The sequence below is a fragment of the Bos indicus x Bos taurus genome, chromosome 18 (assembly GCF_003369695.1).
Source record: "Bos indicus x Bos taurus breed Angus x Brahman F1 hybrid chromosome 18, Bos_hybrid_MaternalHap_v2.0, whole genome shotgun sequence".
Taxonomy (NCBI): Eukaryota; Metazoa; Chordata; class Mammalia; order Artiodactyla; family Bovidae; genus Bos; species Bos indicus x Bos taurus.
Window position 1 is genome coordinate 35007900 of NC_040093.1, and position 23231 is coordinate 35031130.

The 23231-nt window shown below is 38.1% G+C and overlaps 1 non-coding gene across 1 annotated transcript; it reads left to right on the forward strand.

Moving 5' to 3' along the window:
- The first annotated feature begins 19345 nt into the window (after nucleotides 1-19345).
- TRNAC-ACA lies at nucleotides 19346-19417 on the forward strand. Its single transcript has one exon. It is a non-coding gene; the product is annotated as a tRNA-Cys (tRNA).
- The last annotated feature ends 3814 nt before the right edge of the window (nucleotides 19418-23231 follow it).

A 23231-nucleotide genomic window follows, 5' to 3' on the forward strand; every position in this document is an offset into this window, starting at 1 on the left:
TCCAGTCTACTTCAGTTTGCTGATTCCTAGAATGTCAACATTCACTCTTGCCATCTCTTTTTTGACCACTTCCAATTTGCATTGATTCATGGACCTGACATTCCAGGTTCCTATGCAGTATTGCTCTTTACAGCATCGGACCTTGCGTCTATCACCAGTCACATCCACAGCTGGGTATTCTTTTTGCTTTGGCTCCATCCCTTCATTCTTTCTGGAGTTATTTCTCCACTGATCTCCAGTAGCATATTGGGCACCTACTGACCTGGGGAGTTCCTCTTTCAGTATCCTATCATTTTGCCTTTTCATACTGTTCATGGGGTTCTCAAGGCAAGAATACTGAAGTGGTTTGCCATTCCCTTCTCCAGTGGACCACATTCTGTCAAATCTCTCCACCATGACCCACCCGTCTTGGGTTGCCCCATGGGCATGGCTTAGTTTCATTGAGTTAGACAAGCCTGTGGTCCTAGTGTGATTAGATTGACTAGTTTTCTGTGAGTATGGTTTCAGTGTGTTTGCCCTCTGATGCCCTCTTGCAACACCTACCGTCTTACTTGGGTTTCTCTTACCTTGGGCGTGGGGTATCTCTTCACGGCTGCTTCAGCAAAGCGCAGCCATTGCTCCTTACCTTGGACAAGGGGTATCTCCTCACCACCGCCCTTCCTGACCTTCAATGTGGGATAGCTCCTCTAGGCCCTCCTTGCAGGAGAGGATGGTTACTATTGTGCTCAGGTTTGGAACAGGGCTTCCCAGATGGTGCACTGGTCAAGAACCCACCTACAAATGCAGGAAAGACAAGAGATGCGGGTTTGATCCCTAGGTTGGGAAGATTCCCTAGAGTAGGAAATAACAACCCATTTCAGTATTATTGCCCAGAAAATTCCATAGACAGAGGTGTATAGAGGGCTACAGTCCATGGAGTTGTGAAGATGTACATGACTGAACAACTTAGCGTACACATACAGAGATTTGGAATAGAACAATGGTTGCATATGATTATTGTTACTATTTTGCTGTGAATATAGAACAATTCGGGGGGGGTGGAATTCCAAAGTAAAGGAGTGAAATTCAAAGCAGAAAGACAGAAAGGAAAAGTAATCCTACCCTTCTGCCAAAAGTTAGGCATCAGAGGAAAACTTCACTTAGCTGCAGATTCTAAGAATGGATATTTTCCACTCTATTGTTGCAGGATGTACTGGTGCATGGAATGCGTGTGGAGTTTGGAATCAGAAAAGTCTAGCTGGAACCTACCTTGAGATCAAGACAAGTTCCTTCATTTCCCCAACTTGAAAATATAGAGGTCTTATCAGAAGTTAGTGCAAAATAGTAGACAAAGCACATCCTACACATCTTAGATGCAATTTCAAACAGAGACATTTTTGACTTGTATCCTCACAGTGTTCAAATGGCATATAGAAATTGGATTTAGTTTGAGTCACTGTTTCCTGATGGCTCACATGGTAATCAATCTCCCTGCAATGCAAGAAATCTGGGTTTGATTCATGGGTGGAGAAGACCCCCCTGGAGAAGGAAATGGCTACCCACTACAGTATTCTTGCCTGGAGAATCCCATGAACAGAGGAACCCAGTGGGCTACAGTCCATGGGGTAGCAAAGAGTTGGACAAGACTAAGCAACTAACACTTTCACTTTTGAGTCATTGCAGGGCAAGCTTAATGCCATAAGGATTTGGCACAATGGTATATTCAACTAAATAGCAGTTTGACTGAAGTTGATTAACTGAATGTCCAAATTTGAATGTATTTACTGCATAAAGTGTTTTGTCCAACTCACAAATTTACTTGCAAAAATAGAAAGATTTGCAACAGTCAGTTCTGTAAGTCTGAACCTTCTAAAGAAGGATAATTCTATGATCATTTTTAAACTGATTCAGAGGGGAGCATTTTTAACCCAAGCTTGCATTATTTTTAGGACTTCCCTGGTGGCTCAGACAGTAGTCTGTCTACAGTGTGGGAGACTCAGGTTCAATCCCTGGGTTGGGAAGATCCCTTGCATTATTTTTAAAAATTCTCTTAGTGTGGGTAGAGTAGTACTTCTCTTAATTTGTGATATTAACATAAACTAAAACTCATAAAATATCATCAACAATCTAGTGCAAAAAGTTTGCCTAAGTAAATTTGCATAGAAGTTCAACTTGGTGAAAGATGTTTTCACACACATCATTCTATACTTGCAACAACCTATCTTTGGTCAGGGACCACAGAAGCAGATCCTGAGATAGAGATTTTTGGTAAGTGACTTTGGGCAGGGAATTCTCTCTGAGGAGATGAAAGCAGAACAAACAGGGAAAAAGCTAAGCAAAGATGTAGGTTTACCTGAATTCTTGCCACTGAGGAGGAGCCAATGGGCCCATTGCAAGCTCTGGGGCATGAATGGTACCTGAGTTCTCTCATTCTGTGTACCTCATATCAGCTAGTGATTGGATGCAGTTTACTCATGAGGCTATGGCATTTCCACCTGAACTAAGGAGTTGTTTTCATACTTTATTGAAGTATAGTTGATATACAATGTTGTGTTTGTTTATGCTGTACAGAAATGTGATCCAGTTATATATATATATATATATATATATATATATATATATATATATATATATTCTTTTTTCACATTATTTTCCATTATGGTTTCAATCATACAGGATACTGAATATAGTTCCCTTACTATACAGTAGGACTTTGTTTATCAATTCTAAATAAAATAGTTTCCATCTGCTAATTCCAAACACTCAACCCATCCCTCTCCAATCTCCCCTCGCCCTTGGCAACCACAAGTCTGTCCTTTAGGTCTGTGAGCCTGTTTCTGTTTTGTGGATAAGTTCGTTTCTGTCATATCTTAGATTCCACATATTAGTGATTGTATATGGTATTTGTCTGTCTGACTTTCATAACTTAGTATGATAATCTCTAGGTTCATCCATGTTGCTGCAAATGGCATTACTCCATTCTTTTCATGGCTGATTAATATTCCAGTGTGTGTGTGTGTGTGTGTGTGTGTGTGTTTATGTGTGTAGGTAATCTGATGCAATGTATTTTGGTTGTCTAATTTTGGCCATCTGATGCAAACAGCTGACTCATTGGAAAAGTTCCTGATGCTGGGAAAGATTTAGGGCAGAAGGAGAAGAGGGCATCAGAGGATGAGACAGCTAGATGGCATCACTAACACAATGGACATGAACTTGGGCAAACTTTAGGAGATGGTGAGGGACAGGGAGGCCTGGAGTGCTGCAGCCTATGGGGTCACAAAGAGACAAAACCGGGCAGCTGAATAACAACAAATATATATATATATATATATATATATATATATATATATATATATATACACATACACACATATACATATATATCTCCACACACACATGCGTGTGTGCTAAGTGGCTTCAGTCATTTTTGACTCTTTGTGATGCTATAGACTGTAGCCTGCCAGGCTCTTCTCTCCATGGGATTCTCCAGGCAGGAATACTAGAGTGGGTTGCCATGTCTTCCTCCAGGGAATCTTCCTGACCCAGGAATTGAACCCACATCTCTTATGTCTCCTGCATTGGTAGGCAGGTACTTTATTATTGGCACCACCTAAAAATCCTATATATACTGTGTGTATATATACATATACATATATATATATATATATATAAATATATATATAATATTTCAGTGAAAATCTTCTACCAAAAGGTTAAATCCTTTGAGTAAAGGACCTTTCAGAAAAGTGCCTGAAGATAACAAAGAACAAAAATGCATGTATATACACACAGCTTTATCAATTTCTCTGTTGATGGACATTTAGGATTTAGGTTGCTTCCATATTTTGGCTATTGCAAATAATGCTGCTATGAGCCTTGGAGTGCTTGCATCTCTTCAAGTTATAGTTTTGCCTAGATATATTGAGCTAGGAAGTTTTGATCATTTGTGGTAGCTCTCCAGAGAAAAATATAATCATGAGCCAAGAGCAAACTTAATGCTCAGAAATGAGGGGTGGGTACATTGGGCCAGTAAAAGAGATCTAGGCAGGATTCACAACCTCTACTATAATTCTTCTCTTGCTTTTCTCAGATCCACTTGCTTATCATACTCAATCCCCTCCAACCCCTCACAGTTTCTCCAGCATTGTGAAGTTACAATTTCTAGGTAAATTTACAGTCTTTGATGCTACAGTTGGTCTTGCGATAAGTAGCCACAGTGCTGTCTTCCTGTGAAAATCAGAACCACTCTGATTTACCAAGTGATAACTGTTGTCCTTGCTTTTGGATTTACTGTCTTGAAGGGCCTAAAGTGACTAGGTAGCTATCATAGCTTTAAGTTTGGTGGGATTTTATATCTTTGTCTGAGAACCAGGACTTCTAGACACACAGAAACTAATGTTGTTGGGTCAAGAACAAATTACTAAACTGGGTCACTGGAAGCGATAGTGAGCATAGTCTTTTCTAATTCCATTTCTTAGTTTATGGGCCCATTTATTGTGACAGTGGAATAGTCAGTGCCTAATAATGGCCAGTGGTGTAAGTTGCATATTGCACACTATCCCAGAAGGTATCCTCTTCAATATGGTGCTTCAGCTGTATCTGCTGCAGGTCATTTCATTCCTCTATTGAGGCAGAACTTCTGGATTACATGTATGATACTAAAGAACAGTGTGAGCAATTCTTGACAAGCTTTAATGAAAAGCCACGTGGAACATACTTCTGTTATTCTGATCCAGCTACTATAACAAAATACTATAAACCGAGTGCCTTAAACAACAGAAATTAATTTTCTCACAGTTGGGAGGCTAGAATTCTCAGATCAAGATGGCAGTATGGTTGGTTTCTGGTGAAGCCTCTCTTCCTAGTTTGTAGATGTGTGCTCATATGGCCTTTGGTTTTTACCTACATAGAGATAATTCTGATGTTTTCTCCTCTTATAAGGACACCAGTTCTGTTGGATTAGGGCTCCACCCTTATGACCTCTTTTAACCTTAATTACCTCCCTTAAGGCCCTATATCCAACTGGGGCTTTGGGCTTGAACATATAAGTTTTGAGGAAATACCATTCAGTTTCATCTGACACTGGGTTTAGAGCAAGGCCATGCCATTTGCAGCAGAGAACTATATACCATTCAAAAGTATCTCTAGGTAGAGAAAAAGTCTTACCAGGGGACATCAAGAGACCATGTAGCCAGAACTCCCTCTCTTAAGCTGGGTGAGCAGAAATCCATCAAGAGATGAAAGTGATAAATCTACACCTAGACTTGAACACCTCCAGAGGATTCAAGGAATTTGTAAAAAATGGTAGCCTGATCTTTCATGTCACCCACTGGTTGCACTGACACCTTTACCTAAATTCAAACCTGTGGCCTTTCATGGTATTACCTTGTAAGAGCTGAAAGGGCTAGAAAGGTAATGAGCTTGATTCACAGGTGCTCTGGCTGGGTATGAGGGAATGACCTGAAAACTGACTGGTGGTGGTTGAGTTTCTGAAAGACACTGATGAGAAGAAACCCTCCTAATAGTCACGAACTTGGGTGGGTTACAGAGTCTAGTTCCATAGCCATTTTCAATGTGAGTTAGTTTTTTCTTATATTTAGACAGGAAGCAGGATCTCTGTGTGATTTTTTTCATTAACATCTATCCATATATGCATCAAGTCTACAGAAGAGACTGAAAAGAAAGTATTTTAGTAAACTCTCTGATTCTTATTACTCATTTGAAAAGACCCTGATGCTGGGAAAGATTGAAGGAGGGAGGAAAAGGGGACAACAGAGGATGAGATGCTTGGATGGCATCACTGACTCAATGGACGTGAGTTTGAGTAAACTCTGGGAGTTGCTGATGGACAGGGAGGCCTGGCATACTGCAGTCCATGGGGTCGCAAAGAGTCAGACTGATTGAATGACTGAACTGAATTGAACTGAAACATTTTATAATTAATTTGGAGTTTAGTTTTCTGAGATTACCAGTTAAAAAAATCCATGCTTTAATCATTAAATCACCTATTCTTCTAAACTAATTTATTTTGATCTTGGAAAGGAAGGCATCCCTTTTTGTTTTTAGTTTTATACAGAATTCATTCAAAATTAAAGCTGCATATAAAAACTTTAAGTTTTCTGATGATTCTTTAGTAAAGTCTTGACTTTTGTGCAGCTCTGAATGGATCTCAGTGTGGATAAATGATACAATACCATCAGTTAAAGCCTCTTTCAAAGCTCACTTGACTAAACAATGGGCAAAAGGATAGGTTTGCCAGATTAATGTGATAGAATGTGGTACTGTGGTTAACTGAGTTTATAACTACGGAGAGACAGATCTGGTTGGTTAGAAATGCTAATAGATAGGAACAAAATTATCACATAAAACCTATAAAACTCAAAATGAGTTTATCTTAATATTGCTGTCCCTCCATAGCCAGTTAGAAAAATCTCCATTTTACCAGAGGAATACAGAAAAAAGCCATCTGGATTATTGGAGAAAAGAACATTCGAGTGACTTAGATTAACCCGAGCCTTATTTTCTGAGGGAATAGTTCCAACCATCCAACTAGAAAGGATGTCAATTTAGAACTCAGTTTGATGTAAAGGGAAAGAGAAGATTAAGATAATTAATTGGCATCTGACCATGTTTAAAGAGTGGGACGGTTTGGGATGGAAAACAATCTCAGTAAATTGCATTATAATTTTGAGAAGAAAACAGGGTCTATCTCATTGCCTGCAGGGAGCAAGAAATAAAGAGTCAGTATAACTTTATTCTTTATGAGGTGCTCAGAGTCTGCAAAATATTATTGCTGTTGTCATCAGTTGGGAAAAAAGTGATATATTAAAGAAGACTATAAATCCAATTTGTTATACTAGATACCTATAATAGATGGAAAGCTGTATATCTGTTTCCTTAAAAAAAAATCTGTGATAGACTATTTGCAAAAATAGCCACACTTACTTTACTTTCTATATGCAAGCCCCTTTACAGTGAAAGCTTGCAGTTTCTCCCATCAAGAATGACTGTTTCTCTGCCATTGGAATCTGAGGTGTTTATATCTTGATTTGTTCAAAACCATATGATAGATTTAATAGCACATTAGTTGATCTCATGAGAGTTCGCAAGCTTTTGCTTGCTTTCTTGTATCCCTAATATGCCAATGGAATGAGTCCTTGACTAGACCTTCTGGAAGTCAAGAGACTAAGGCAAAGTTCAGTTTTCACTTTTGAATGGGTAAGAATGCTCAGCCTGAATCAGAAAAGCCAGTTAGAGTCAATTCCCAGATAACCATTTAGATGTTGTAGTGCATCGAGACCCTCTGATGATACCCATACTGCCTCAGGACAAAGGACTGCCTGGTTGACCAACAGATTTTGAGCTAATAAAATAGGTGCCATAGTAAGCCACTGGGAGACCTGGGTTTGATTCCTGGGTTGGGAAGATCCCCTGGAGGTGGGCATGGCAACTTATTCCAGTATTCTTGCCTGAAGAATCTCCATGGATAAAGGAACTTGGAGGGCTACAGTCCATGGGGTTGTAAAGAGTTGGACACAACTGAGCAACTAAGCACGCATCAGTTCAGTTCAGTTCAGTTCAGTCGCTCAGTCGTGTCTGACTCTTTGCAACCCCATGAATCGCAGCACGCCAGACCTCCCTGTCCATCACCAACTCCCGGAGTTCACTCAGACTCACGTCCGTCGAGTCAGTGATGCCATCCAGCCATCTGATCCTCTGTTGTCCCCTTCTCCTCCTGCCCCCAATCCCTCCAGCATCAGAGTCTTTTCCAATGAGTCAACTCTTCACATGAGGTGGCCAAAGTACTGGAGTTTCAGCTTCAGCATCATTCCCTCCAAAGAAATCCCAGGGTTGATCTCCTTCAGAATGGACTGGTTGGATGCATAGTAAGCCACTAAACCATTTGGTGGTATGCTATGCCACAGTAACTACTAGTCAGACATCTAACATGAGAAAGGCCCAAAATATTTCAATTATAATAAAATATTTCAATTATAATTGAAATAATCTACTTTCAGATCAGACACTAGTAATTTTATCAGTGGAATAGGTCAAGAAGATTTAAGCAATACCTTAGCATTTAGTCTAAATCATTGTTGCCCCAGACTAATTTCTTACCCCAATGCTCTAGTCATCTATAGTATAGGACCTCTGTCATCAAAATATATTATTCCCTAGGACAGTGCCCATTGATATTTCAGGATAATGAAGTTAAAATGCATGCAAGTCTACTTTTTTATGTTGAAGTCTTCTAGACTCTTTCCCAAAACCAAGTGGGAACTTGAAGTGTAAAGTGTAGTCTGGCAGGTAGAGTTAATAGAATAATACAATATCAGAATGTTCATATCATCTCAAACATATTCATCCATTTAGGAGAAAATGGAAATCATAAGTGATTTGAAAACACTGGGGTAAAAATCTAAGAGTTTTTCTTCTGTTGCTTTGAATCCTCCTTGGTTGCTCTATGTCTAGCCAATGAAGCCCAACGTCCTTAACAGGGAACAAAGACTTGTATTACATGGTCTTTTAGTCTGTGACTCCAGCTCTGTCTCCCATTACTCACAAATATTCCTATGCACTTCAGCATATTAATTTGCTAACAGTTTGTTAGGCCTGTTCATTTCACATTTCTGCCTGAAATGTGCATACCGATTATGTCAGTCTAGAAAGCTCCTATACATAGTTTTCATTATACATCACGGGTCATTTAACTTGTGAAAACCTTCCTTGTCTTTCAAAGAAGTAAGACGTTGTCTCTTCTGTGTTTCCCTTGTACTTTACGTGTACTTTGAAGTGTAATATTTGCCATACTATTATAGCAATTGCTTCAAATATCTTGTTACCCAAGTAAACTGAAGACTCTATACCCTATCATTTTCACAACAGTGGTATATAATATAGGGTCAAAAATACATCACACAATAATCGTTTTGTAAAGAAAGTATTCTCTAAAATATGCCCACTTGGTTTCATGTCCACATTCACTAAATATGAGAACCAAATGCATTAGCATTTATGATTTTTCTAATCACGTGTATAAAAGATGAAAGGGAATAGGTGAGCATTTGATAATAAAATATTGAATTAAAACGTTTAATTAATTAATTACTGCTTGTGACATGTAGTGCTATAAATAATTCAATAGATCCAGGCATGCAAAATAATAATAATAGTAATAACAAGAATAATAAAGAGTGGAGGAGGAAGGGAAAGGAAAAGTGTCAGCAACATAAGACGTATTTTTTGGTTAAAGTCTTCATTTTAATGGGAAATAAAATCTTCTTAATCTAAGCCCTTTTAGAATGATTCTTTAAGATACACTCCCTGAAAAAACAACAGTGAGGACATTCTGCTTCTGACCATCTGGAAGTGTCAGGGCATGGACTTACCCTCTTATGTCACTATTATATAACAACTCTTTTCAGGTACTACATAAGACACATCACAGGACTGTAACTAATGAGGCAAGGGGAATTAATGAGGCAGGCTCCAATCACCCTGAACTTTATGCCTCGAGGCAATTTTCAGACTTTAATGGAGGAATAGGGAGCCCAAGTAAAAGCCAACCGTCTTCAGAAACAAAAACGTGTACGGAGGCATCAGGATGAGTGGAATATGCTGAACAGTGTGTTATAAAAGGGGAAATTATACAGAGAAAGAGTATCAGATGATTATAAAGGAATCCCCTTCTGTCTTTGGCTGAAAGCTGTCTGTAGGTACATAGAGTAAAACTTCATAGGGTCTGGGAAAAAACATTTTTCAGGAGAGAACAATTGACATGGAGCTTTCAGCTGAAAGATAGGGCCAAGAAGTGTTCAATTTGCCATCAGCTAGCATGGACAGATCTCTGGAAATGCAAGGGACAGTCAGTAGAAATCTGAGAACGGCTGCAACTTCTAGTGGGAATTGAACTAACTCCATGAAATGACTGCTACAAATACTCTAGAATAGTTTTTAAAAGCCATGGGAGAATTAAATTGATCCACAGACAAAGCAACTAACTTCTAAAACAAGTGCCACATTCTTAAGGGAGAACAGCAAAATTCAGGATTCTACAATATAAAATTCATAATGCCTATAATCAAATAAAAATTTTCTACACATGTCAAAAAGTAGGAAAAATGACCTAAAATTAGGGGGGTGGGAATCAAGAGAAATAGAACTGAAAGAGATGATGATTTAATGGTCTATGAGAACTTTAAAACAGTTGTTAAATATGTCCAAAGACTTGAAGGAAAACATGAATATTGTTAAGAGGGAAATTAAAGATGTCAAAAAAGAAGTAAAAGGGAATTCTAATGATGAAAAGTTTTGAAATTAAAATTTGAAAATGGGATTAATACAATCAACACTGTTGAAGAAAATATCAGTGGGTTAAAAGTTATAACAAGAGAAAATATTCAAATCAGAGCCAATATATACGTATATACAAAGTAAAACAAAACTAAAAAAACGGGCCTTTCCTGGTGGTCCAGTGGTTAAGACTTCACCTTCCGATGCTGGGGGTGGGAGTTCGATCCATGGTCAGGGAGCTAAGATCCCACATGACTCTTGACCAAAAAAAAACAAAATATAAAACAGATGCAATATTGCAACAAATTCAATAAAGACTTAAAAATGGCCTATGTAAAAAAAAAAGAAAACAACTAAAAATGTGTGTATGGGTGCAGTGATCTGTGTCACGGTATCACAGTCTAACCTATTTATGCTGTATGCTGCAATCTCAGAAAGGAAAGAGAAAGAGCATCAGAATATTTAAATAAACAATTTCCTTTCCAAATGGCTATGGTAGACAGAATAATGACTCTCCCTAATGTCTACATCCAAATCCTTGGAACCTGCCTGTGAATATGTTACCTGTGCTTACACGGCAAAGAAATTCTGCAGATATGATTAAGTTAAGAATCCAGAGATGGGGAGGTTATATTGGATGATCCAGGTGGGCCCAATGAAAGTACAAAGGTACTTATAAAAGTGAGGCAAGAGAGTCAAAGTGAGAGAAAGAGAGAGAGAAGGTCAATAATGGAAGCAGAGCTTGATGTGATGTACCTTGAAGATAAAGCATTTGTGAGCAAGTACTAGAAGCTGAAAAGGAAAAGAAATAGATTTTCCCCTAGAACCTTGAGAAGGAATACAACTTTACTGACATCTTAAATTTAGACAATAAAACTCCTTCACATTTCTGACCTCCAGAAGGGTAAAATAATAAATCTGTGTGGTTTTTCAGCCACTAAGTTTTGGTAATTTGTTACAGCAGTAATAGGAAACTAAAACATCATAAACACAACATCATAATAAACCCAAGCAGAATAAGAAAAAGAAAACCAGACCCAGCATATCATATTCAACTTGCTGATGGCTTGCTTTAAAACAAAAACAAATGAACAAAAAGGAAAAAAAAAAAAAACACAAAAAATCCTTAAGAATAGTTTGGGGGGAAAAGGCAAACTAATTACAGGGGCATACTAACTATATACTGATTCTTTTTCATAAACTAGGAAAACCAGAATACAGTGAAACAACAACTTTAAGATATGGAGCAAAAAATGTAAAAGAAGTGCTCAACTTAGAATTCTATGAGAAGAGACAATACAAAAAAAAAAAAAAATCAGACAAATCAAAGATGATTTTGTTGCTACAGAAATTACATAAACTAAAATGTTAAAAATAATTCCAAAGGCAGATAGAAAATGATATATAGAAATTTAATTCTATACAAGAATAAAGAATAATACAAATAAACTGTGAATAAATATAAAGTTTTCATAATTTTAAAATTTCTTAAAATTAAAACAAATTCTTAAAAACCTTTAAAAGTAAAATCAATTATGTGTCTAGTGTGTGTATGCATATTAACATGTTATATATATATATGTCTGTTATAAACATATATATTACATATGCATACACACATATATACAAACAATGTGTATATATATATACATACACTATACAAACACACATAAAATGTATGAAAATAACATACACTATTGGATGGGAGAGGAGATTCCATCTATCCTTACAGCAGTTACCATGAATGCTTAAGGCATTATTTAAAGGTAAAATGAGACAAAGTAAAGATACATATTGTAATCCTAGAGTAATAAAGAGGTTTGCTAATACCAGTAGTAGAAATAAAATGGAATTAAAGAAAAACATACAATTAGATGAAGAAAAAAAAAGAGAGGAAAGGGGGAAAAGAAGAAAAAAAAAGAACAGGTTAGACAAAAACAGCAAGATGGTTGTTAAGTTGAATTATATTGATTATTACATGAAACATAAACAGTCTAAACACTCTCACAATGAAAGGAGAGGGAGCAGTATGTATAAATGAACCTGCATCATGCTTTGGAGTCAGACATAAGAAAGTACTCCAACAATACTAGATTATGTCAAAAGGACTAGAGAGGCCAATATGAAAGAGCTCTAGAAAGACAGATCAAGAACAGTTTCAACAAAAAAATAAATGATGACACCATTGGACTCTAATCCAAAGCAAGAAATATCAATAGCTCCATACTGTAATAAAAACGTGATTGAATAAATACATGCATAAATAAATCTGAAGGACAACTTCTTATTAAAAATTCCAATTAATAAAACAAAAAGAAATAGGAGTCATATAAAACCACCATTTGACTATCATAGCAATAATTTCTGCAGGCAAGATCCACTGGTGAGTGTTAAAAGTCGAGGAAGAAACTTTAAGTTGAAGCCAGATATTTGCCTAGCTTCAAAATATGTATCTTTCCTGAAATACTTAATGTTCATTGTGGTAGTTTAAACATATGTTCAAAAATTGTTTGATAATTCTCTCTGGAGGAAGTGAAGATTAGTTCTCTTCTTGAATGTGGACCAGACTTAGTGACTAGATTCTAATGAATAGATTATGGAACAGGAAATATAGTAACTTCATAAGAAGCCTAGCAGTAGCCCCCTTAACTGAGTGATAAAGATGAACGCAACCTGCAATAATCCATGTCAGTTCTCTGCACTCCCTCAGATCAGATAAGATCAGATCAGTCACTCAGTCGTGTCTGACTCTTTGTGACCCCATGCATCGCAGCACGCCAGGTCTCCCTGTCCATCACCAACTCCCGGAGTTCACTTAGACTCACGTCCATCAAGTCAGTGATGCGATCCAGCCATCTCATCCTCTGTTGTCCCCTTCTCCTCTTGCCCCAAATCCCTCCCAGCATCAGAGTCTTTTCCAATGAGTCAACTCTTCGCATGAGGTGGCCAAAGTACTGGAGTTTCAGCTTTAGCATCATTCCTTCCAAAGAAATCCCAGGGCTGATCTCCTTCAGAATGGACTGCTTGGATCTCCTTGCAGTCCAAGGGACTCTCAAGAGTCTTCTCCAACACCACAGTTCAAAAGCATCAATTCTTGGTGCTCAACCTTCTTCACAGTCCAACTCTCACATCCATACATGACCACAGGAAAAACCATAGCCTTGACTAGACGAACCTTTGTTGGCAAAGTAATGTCTCTGGTTTTGAATATGCTATCTAGGTTGGTCATAACTTTCCTTCCAAGGAGTAAGCATCTTTTAATTTCATGGCTGCAATCACCATCTGTAGTGATTTTGGAGGCCCAGAAAAATAAAGTCTGACACTGTGTCCACTGTTTCCCCATCTATTTCCCATGAAGTGATGGGACCAGATGCCATGATCTTCATTTTCTGAGTGTTGAGCTTTAAGCCAACTTTCTCACTCTCCACTTTCACTTTCATCAAGAGGCTTTTGAGTTCCTCTTCACTTTCTGCCATAAGGGTGGTGTCATCTGCATATCTGAGGTTATTGATATTTCTCCTGGCAATCTTGATTCCAGTTTGTGTTTCTTCCGGTCTAGCGTTTCTCATGATGTACTCTGCATATAAGTTAAATAAACAGGGTGACAAAATACAGCCTTGACGAACTCCTTTTCCTATTTGGAACCAGTCTGTTGTTCCATGTCCAGTTCTAACTGTTGCTTCCTGACCTGCATGCAAATTTCTCAAAGATCAGGTGTTCTGGTATTCCCATCTCTTTCAGAATTTTCCACAGTTTATTGTGATCCACACAGTCAAAGGCTTTGGCATAGTCAATAAAGCAGAAATAGATGTTTTTTTTCTGGAACTTTCTTGCTTTTTTGATGATCCAGTGGATGTTGGCAATTTGATCTCTGGTTCCTCTGCCTTTTCTAAAACCAGCTTGAACTAATATAATGCAACAACTAGGGCACATTCCTTCTGTGATAATCTTCCCGCAAATCTGTAGCCTCAGTCTAATCATGAGTAAACATCTGAGAAACCCAAATTGAAGGACATTTTAAGAATGCTAAAATGACCAGTACTTTTTAAACTGTCAAGAATATAAAGACAAGGAAAGACGGACACAAACTGGAGGAGATGAAGGAGACACAATGCTGAAAGTCATGTGGAGTCCCGAATTGCCAAACAGAAAAAAAAAAGGAAGGAAACCTGGTAAAATTTGAATTGATAAATCCAATATATATAAGAATGAAAGAGTCCTGAAGGGTGGAAGAATTGAAGAGAGAGTTCAAGTGGAAAAACTATGAGTATTAAAGGGAAATACAGGAAATACATGTTCAAAAAGAAAGGTGGGTGATACAGAGTTTTAGGAGGTTGTGCAGCTAAAGGTTACCTTTATCTAAAAAACAGATGAAAGGGGGAAATAGTTTAGCATTTGTTTTCCTGCGAGGCAGCTTGTGCCCTGAACAGTGGAGTGGCACCACTAACCTCCTTCCCTGGGAACCACACTCTATATCTCAGTATCAAGTCATGATTGCTTTAACTGTGTCTTTGAGCATCTGTGCTTTATTTCCATGTATCTTGTGCATCTGGTAACTAGATGGCTCCTAAGAGCATTGCTTCTTTGGTTTATGCCATTTCAGTTTATGAAAGGTTTTATAGGAATACTCTGGTTTCAGATAATGGAGAAAACCTGCAGTGTAAAATTAAAAGGTATGATGGCTAAGGTATTGAAAGTTGAGGAAATATGAGAGACATAAGAAAGTTAAGGCACTCTAGGGTAAATGGGTTGAATGGAACTTGATAATTCCACCCAAGATATGATAAGAAAAGTGATGAAGAGAAAACAGTGATCTAGTTGCTCAGATTGCGAGTGAATAAAGAGGAGTAACTGGTGGATTATTGAAGGTCAGCAATAAAGAATAGTTTATAAAATATTGTGTGATTCAGAGAAGCTCTTTACATAGGAAGAAAGAGAATACTTTGGGGAACTTCCACGTGGATATAGAAGCAGAGATGTCACAGCGCACAACCCCTTTGGTACACGGTGCAAACATACCCTACTTAATAAATGATAGGTGAAGCGGGGGCCATAGGAGATAGTCACATTTCAGATAGAGCTACATAATGTTGATAAATACATAATGTTGCTACATAATGTTGAGACATGTCTTGACATCCAGAGGGACAGGCAAAGATTTTACATGCAGAGTAACAGGCCAGACTGAAAACAATGTAGATGCAGAGCTATGGGCCAAGGATGGGACGTTAGCAGTGACTGACGCTAACAGAGATGTACAATAAAATGGGATTGATTTCAGAGACTATATAGTAGGAGCTAAAGGAGGTTACGTGGTTCTATAGTTTCTTTTTTAATATTGATTTACGTGTCTTATTTTTGGTTGCGTTGGGTCCTAGTTGTGGCATATGGAATCCTTCACTGATGCGTGTGGGATCTTTTGTTGTGGTGTGCAGGCTCTGTTGTGCACGTAGGCTTCTCTCTAGTTGGGGTGAGTGGCCTTAGTAACCCCTGAGGCACGTGGGATCTTAGTTCCACCATGAGGGGTCAAACCAGCATCTGCTGCATTGGAAGGCAGATTCTTAACTACTGGACCACCAGGGAGGTCCTTATATCCCTTTGTTAATAGGAGTTTCAGTTGGTCAGTGCCTTGGGTTTGGTACAATATAGCTTCATATCAACACTAATATCAATACTTCATATCAGTACTAATTGATTGGGCTTCTCAGGTCAGTCAGTGGGTAAAGAATCTGCCTATAATGCAGGAGACACAGGTTCACTCCCTAGGTAAGGAAGATCCCCTGGAGGAGGGCATAGCAACCCACTCCTGTATTCTTCCCTGGAGAATCCCATGGACAGAGAAGCCTGTCTAGCTACAGTTCATGGGTTGCAGGGTCAAATATGACTGAAGCAGTTGAGCGTGCATCAATACTAAGGAGTATGAAGGTGTAATGTAGTGTCTCCCTTAAATTGTGCTACTGACTAAGTCCAGGCCAGAAGTGCTTTTGAACTCTGGTATCGGAGAAGACTCTTGAGAGTCCCTTGGATTCCAAGGAGATCCAACCAGTCCATCCTAAAAGAGATCAGTCCTGGGTGTTCACTGGAAGCACTAATGCTGAAGTTGAAACTCCAATACTTTGGCCACCTGATGCAGAGCTGACTCATTTGAAAAGACTCTGATGCTGGGAAAGATTGAGGGCAGGAGGAGAAGGGAACAACAGAGGATGAGATGGTTGGATGGCCTCACTGACTCAATGGACATGGGTTTGGGTAGACTCCAGCAGTTGGTGATGGACAGGGAGGCCTGGCGTGCTGCAGTTCATGGGGTCACAAAGAGTCAGACATGACTGAGTGAACTGAACTGAACTGAGGCCAGAAGTTAATACATCCAGACAAGAACATATGCAACTTGAGAGACCAGGATTGATATTCCTATTTGGAATACTTGCCTGTTTTGTGGATTCATCTTCCAAGTCAGTTCAATGATTAAGATCCACGTAGGATACATCCAAAGTCACCTAGGTAATAAGTATAAAGATGCTGCTAATATGCCTCCTGAAAGTGAGTTGTTTTTAACAAGATAGGGCTGCTGGAGCAAACTAAAAGATCAAATTTCTTTTATAATGCATTTAGAATGTCAGAATTGCTTTGTAAATTTTAGGAGTTGTGTACTTGAGATATAACTTATAAAATTTTCAGATTGTTGGAGTCAAATGATACCCTGGAGATATCTTATTTAAGACTTTCATTTTTCAGAAGAAGAGAGAAAAATGACTTCTCCAAGACAAGCCAGCTAGACTTAAATAAATAAGACAAGTAAGATCACTAGACCTAGAATTTCTTTCATCTTTTTCTGAGGACACTGACAAAGGAATGAATTTTTAAGAGAAAAAATTATAGAAAGTAAACAGTTCACCAAAGATCTGGAAAGAACTGTGAAAAAATAAAAACTCAAATAAAAATTTTTAACACCTAAGGCTTCCAGGTTGAGACAAGCTGTCTCATGAGAAGTCAGTTTTGAGCAGAATTTAGGTAGAAGTTAATTATGGAAAGAAGATAAAACTACAGATGGAGCATGTAAAATGCACAAGATAAAAAAACAGAAGCTGAATGATTGATTTGGAAATCAAAATATTCCTTTCTCCTCTCTTACATGCCCTCATGTAAATCTCACCTTGCCACATTCTGTAACTATCCTACTGCTTATCAGGAGAACCACTGAAGATGCTTCCCTTAATTTCTGAGAGCCTCAGTTTCCATCTCTGTCCATGGTACAAGAATTGTACATGACTTCTCTCTCGTTGCAAAGTTTGTTCTGAAGCCAGTGAGAAGGACTGACCAAATGAAAAATAAGGGGTCCTTTAACAAGTATGCTAGGATTTGGTCTAAGAAGTTTCCTCTAGGTAGGCCAGTAATCCTGAAATCTATGGTTTCATTTAATTTAAACTCCTATATTAAATAACATTATACTAGTAGTAAATCATCCTAAGTTTTATTTCACTTAAAAATATGTGGTATGACTCATTTGAATGCCTACTATAATGAGCAACAATAGCAATAAAAAATGCTTTGAGCTCATTTACCATACTTAAACTCACTTTTTATTTGATCTTCAAGGAATATGAATTCATAAAATTAGCTACAGATGAGAAAAGTTGTCTTTTTTAATAAGCTAAAGCCATTTTATTATGATCACAAACTCATAATTCAGATTCTTTGTTTAGATTTTGATTTGGGTTTTCTCTAAAATATCAGTGTTTTTGTTTGGGTTTTTTCTTAACCTACACGCCCTCTGAAAAATCATAAATGTGTACCAATCTCCTTTGAGCACTTGATACATTTTATTCTGTTCAATGAAGTTGTATAAATATAATAAATCATAATTATAAAATTTTGGAGAGATAAACATTAATATTGCTTTGTTAGATAGAAATATTTGATCAGAACACGTTTTGAAACATTGCATAGACACAAGATGATTTTTCAGTGTTTCCTCATAAGCAAAGTTATTAAATTCCCTAAAGAGGCCATCATTTTTCCATATTAATTCTCAAAATACTAACTTTAAGAATGGAAGGATTATGCTAATAAAGATTAAAGATGCAGTTTAAATTGGGGTAAATGTTTCAAGACAATAAAACTAAAAAAGATTCTAAACAGCACTGAATTGCACAAATGTCTGGGGAAATCTATGAATTAAGTATAGATCATCATCTCATAGTAACCTTTGATAGTTCTCATTAAAACTGCAGCAGTAGAATCTGTTAGAGGCCCCCAGAGAGATATTATGTGTAAATGCAGAAATTAAAAAATGAATATTGAATGATCCTATTGAGAAATTAAGGCCATTCAATTGTGTTAATGGTGGTCGTGTATCAGATCTATGTTTTTCATCTCTTCCTCTAAAAAGAAAATGAAAGCCTACATCTAATTTACAGATTTAATAGGACATAATTCAAGTAACACCTATTTTGCATAGTAATTAGCATTAGGACTTTTATAAAGTATTATATATACTATGTGGTATACATATTTATATTGTATATCTGAATATCAGTCAGTCAGTCAGTGTCCGTCGCTCAGTCGTGTCCAACCCTTTGCAACGCCACGGGCTGTACCTCACCAGGCTCCTCTGTCCATGGGATTCTCCAGGCAAGTATATTGGAGTGGGTTGCCATGCCCTCCTTCAGGGGATCTTCCTGACCCAGGGATCGAACCCATGTCTCTTAAGTCTCCTGCATTGGCAGCCTGGTTCTTTACCACTAGTGACACCTGGGAAGCCCCATATATGTGTATATATGTATGTATATGCATGTATATATTGAAATACACACATATATAAATACATATAAAATTGTATCACTTTGGTCCATCTCTTCAGGGCAAATAGATGGGGAAACAATGGAAACAGTCACAGGCTTTATTTTCTTTAGCTCCAAAATCACTGCAGATGGTGACTGCAGCCATGAAATTAAAAGAGGCTTGCTCCTTGGAAGAAAATGTATGACAAACCTAGACAGCATTTTAAAAAGCAGAGACATTACTTTGCCAACAAAGGTCCAAACAGTCAAAGCTTTGTTTTTGTGAGGGGACTTCCCTGGTGGCTCAGACGGTAAAGCGTCTGCCTACAATGCAGGAGATCCAGGTTCAATCCCTGGGTTGGGAAGGTCTCCTGGAGAAGGAAATGGCAACCCACTCCAGTATTCTTGCCTGGAAAATCCCATGGATGGAGAAGCCTGGTAGGCTACAGTCCATGGGGTCGCAAAGAGTCAGACATGACTGAGGGACTTCACTTTCACTTTCATGGATGTGAGTGCTGTGCTTAGTCGCTCAGTTGTGACTGATTCTTCGTGAGCCCGTGGAATGTAGCTGGCCATGCTCCTCTGTCCATGGATCTTCTCCAGGTAAGAATACTGGAGTGGTTTGCCATGCCCTCCTCCAGGGGAATCTTTCTAACCCAGGGTTCAAACCCATATCTCCTGCACTGCAGGCAGATTCTTTAGTGATTGAGCCACCAGGGAAGCCCATGGATGTGAGAGTTGGATGTAAAGAAAACTGAGCACCAAGGAATTGATGCTTTTGAACTGTGGTGTTGGAGAAGACTCTTGAGAGTCCCTTGGACTGCAAGGAGATCAAACCAGTCAATCCTAAAGGAAATCAGTCCTGAATATTCATTGGAAGGACTGATGCTAAAGCTGAAGTGCCAATAGTTTGGCCACCTGATGCTAAGAGCTGACTCATTAGAAAAGACCATGATGCTGGAAAAGATTGAAGTCAGGAGGCAAAGGGGACAACAGAGGATGAGATGGTTTGATGATATGACCGACCCAATGGACGTGAGTTTGAGCAAGCTCCCGGAGATGCTGAAGGACAGGGAAGCCTGGCATGCTGTAGTCCATGGGGCCACAAACAGTTGGGCATGACTGAGCAACTGAACAACATATAAAATTGTCATATCTTTGGGCACTACTCTCTTCAACTTAAAAACATAAGTTTATAATGCAATGACATTCAATTTAATCTTTCTCTTTTAGCATAACCTGAGGAGTAATAGATAATTTAACATTTCAGGTCATAGATCTGTGTGATATCAGAATAAGTATGGAACTCTATTTAAAAAATGATTTCTAGAGTAAGGAGAAGAAGATCTAATTTTGTACAAATACACATTTACAGTTTCAGAGAAATTTGACTATAAGAAGACATCATAAACATTATTCAATTCCATCTAATGCTCTCTTTTTTAAATTGAGAATAACAAAGAAATACAGAGAGGTTAAGGGATTTCATACAAAATAACATAGCTATTTATTGGGAGATCTCAAACTAGAACCCAGATTGGCCCCGATCATGTTTCAAAAAGCCACATGAGTCACTGTTTTTGAAGGTAGTTCCATAATCACTTTTCATCTCAGAGAAAGAAAGATTAGTCTTGAATAGAGGAAAGTGGCTTATCGGGCTATTTTTTTGGTGTTCTGTATGAAGTTGTTCTTCAACAGAGAGCTAAGGCACTGCAATGGATGTTGGTGATAGAGGTACGGAAAAAAAATTCCATTAAAAAAAAAACAAAAAAAAACCTGTCTCTCATCTCAGGAGAGACAAGAACATTAACCAGTGGTTTAAACATGTGTTTTTTCCAGGTAGAGGGGCCCTCAGTAGGTAAAAGAGCGTGGGGTTCATTGGGACTAGGAGAGGTCAGTGAAGAAAGACTTACTTAAGGGGATGGCACTTATAAGGTCAGTAGGCATTATCCAAACCACAGGAGAAGCAGGAAGTCCAGACAGAGGGACACACAAGAACATTTTTGTAAAGATTACCTGGTATTTGAAAGATTTCACTGTAAACACAAAGCTCTTGTTGGGTTCCTGCCTTTTAAATTTTAACTCAATGTCTCCATTACTGTGTTTAACTGATGGTGGGTATAAGTGCAGGTGAGGATTCTCCTCCTGCAGTTACTCCTGCCTGCAGTTACTCATAAGGAGACATCTTCTGATACCGGCAATGATGTTGTCTCCTGGATCAAACATTTTAGGGTAACATTTCAGCCACTAGCCATGTATAAGGCTTTGTACTCCTTGGCAATATTATAAACTTGGGCAGAAAGCAAGGGGAGAACACCTTCAATACTGCCAGGCATATATTACATGAATAAAAGCAGCTCATATTTCAGGGCCAAATTATTCCTATCATAGCAAAGTCTCTTTATGAATTCATTATGTGAATTTCAGCTTTCATAGCAAGTTTCAGGAAAATGAAATGTTTATTTTCCTTTCTGTGTAGAGGCATTTGGATTGTCATGAGCCATCTCTTCCTTTGTTGCATTTTTGATGATGCTTAGTTTGGGGAATGCAATTTTAGATCCAAAGTACATGTAATCATATTGATGTGTAATGGTAAAGCATCAGACTTGGGGCCAGAAGCAATCTATGAGATGAAATAGAAAGCTAGAGTTTTGTATGTCAGCACCACTTTCTCCCTTTCCTCTACCTCAGCACCCAAAGCTCATGCCTCCCTATCCATGTACATTCTCACCTTGAGCTATTCTGCATGTGAACTAATTTATGTAGGCTACCTGTCTAAATACCAGAGCCAATGGTTAATCAGATGCCCAGCACATGAAAAGTCCCTTTCATAAAATACTAGCAGAGCTATGGATTTGTCTCTCCTTTATTCAGTTATGCAAACACAGCATTTACCATTGTGTTAATAATCTCTGGAATAGATAAAAAGCATTTTTGTGATGTTGTGGGTTAGTAGCTATTTTTTCCTCCATTCAAATATTTCAAACGGAAAGCTCCATTTTTCTTGGTCCTTTTCTTCCTACCTTCCTTTATCTGTTATGTACTGATGGATTCTCTATGTCTCCAGACTGAAATTCTCATGGGACACTCAATGCTAAGGTTTGGGAAATGTGATCTATAAGAGGCCAGACAGAAAATATTGTGGTCTCTGAGGGCCTTATAGTCTCTGTCTCAACTACCCAATTCTACCATTAAAATATGTAATTCATAAACAAGTGGGTATCTGTCTGTTTTAATAAAACCTTGCTCACAAAATTAAGGAGCAGGCCAGATTTATTTGCTGGATCAGACTGCCAATTCCAGTTCAGATATAAGCTTCCTGGGGCTAGAGTTCAGCATTGTTTCCACTTGCTTTGGTTCATACAAAATTATTGGAACAAGTTCGGTTCTGTCTAATATCTTTATGGTCTCCCTAGTCTGATTTTCTCACAGACCCCCAGCTAGCCTGAATCAGCACTGAATCTATTGCATTTCAGTTCAAACTTGTTCTTACTTGTGACTGAAGGAGGACATCTGTTCCACATCATTTGCCCTTTGATATACGGACTTAGACTGCTTTTTTCTCAAGTCTTACTTATCCCTATCCCCTTCCAGACCCCACTTTCAATGTAAGCATGAAAGCCATTCTACTTGGGATATGTACTCTGACTTATCTAACTGTTAGAATAGCTTTGAACTGCATATAAGGGAATATGGTGACTTCAGTTATGAAACTTTTATGTTTTAAAATTTTTTAATTTTTTAATAATAATAAATAATATTTATGCACTGGGTCTTCATTGCCACAGAGGCTTCTCTAGTTGTGGTATGTGGGATCTTAGATCCCTGGCCAGGAAATAAACCTGGGCCCCCTGCATTGGAAGGGTGGAGTCTTATTCACTGGGCCACCAGGGAAGTCCTTATAAAGACTTTTAATTAACTTCTTTAACGAAAAAGACTGGAGGTGGGTGGTTCCAGGTTTGTTATATTAGCTCATATATATACTGAAGTACCCCAAGCCTATGGCTTTAAACATCCTCATACTACCATGCAGATTTAAGAATACTACCATGTAGTCTATATACTACTATGTAGAGTTAAGAACTCAGGAAGAGAAGTCACCTAATTCATTTATATTGAATTCTCATTATCTCGAAGTTACATGCTTACCCCTAGAGCAACGATCAGCATTTAGGGACT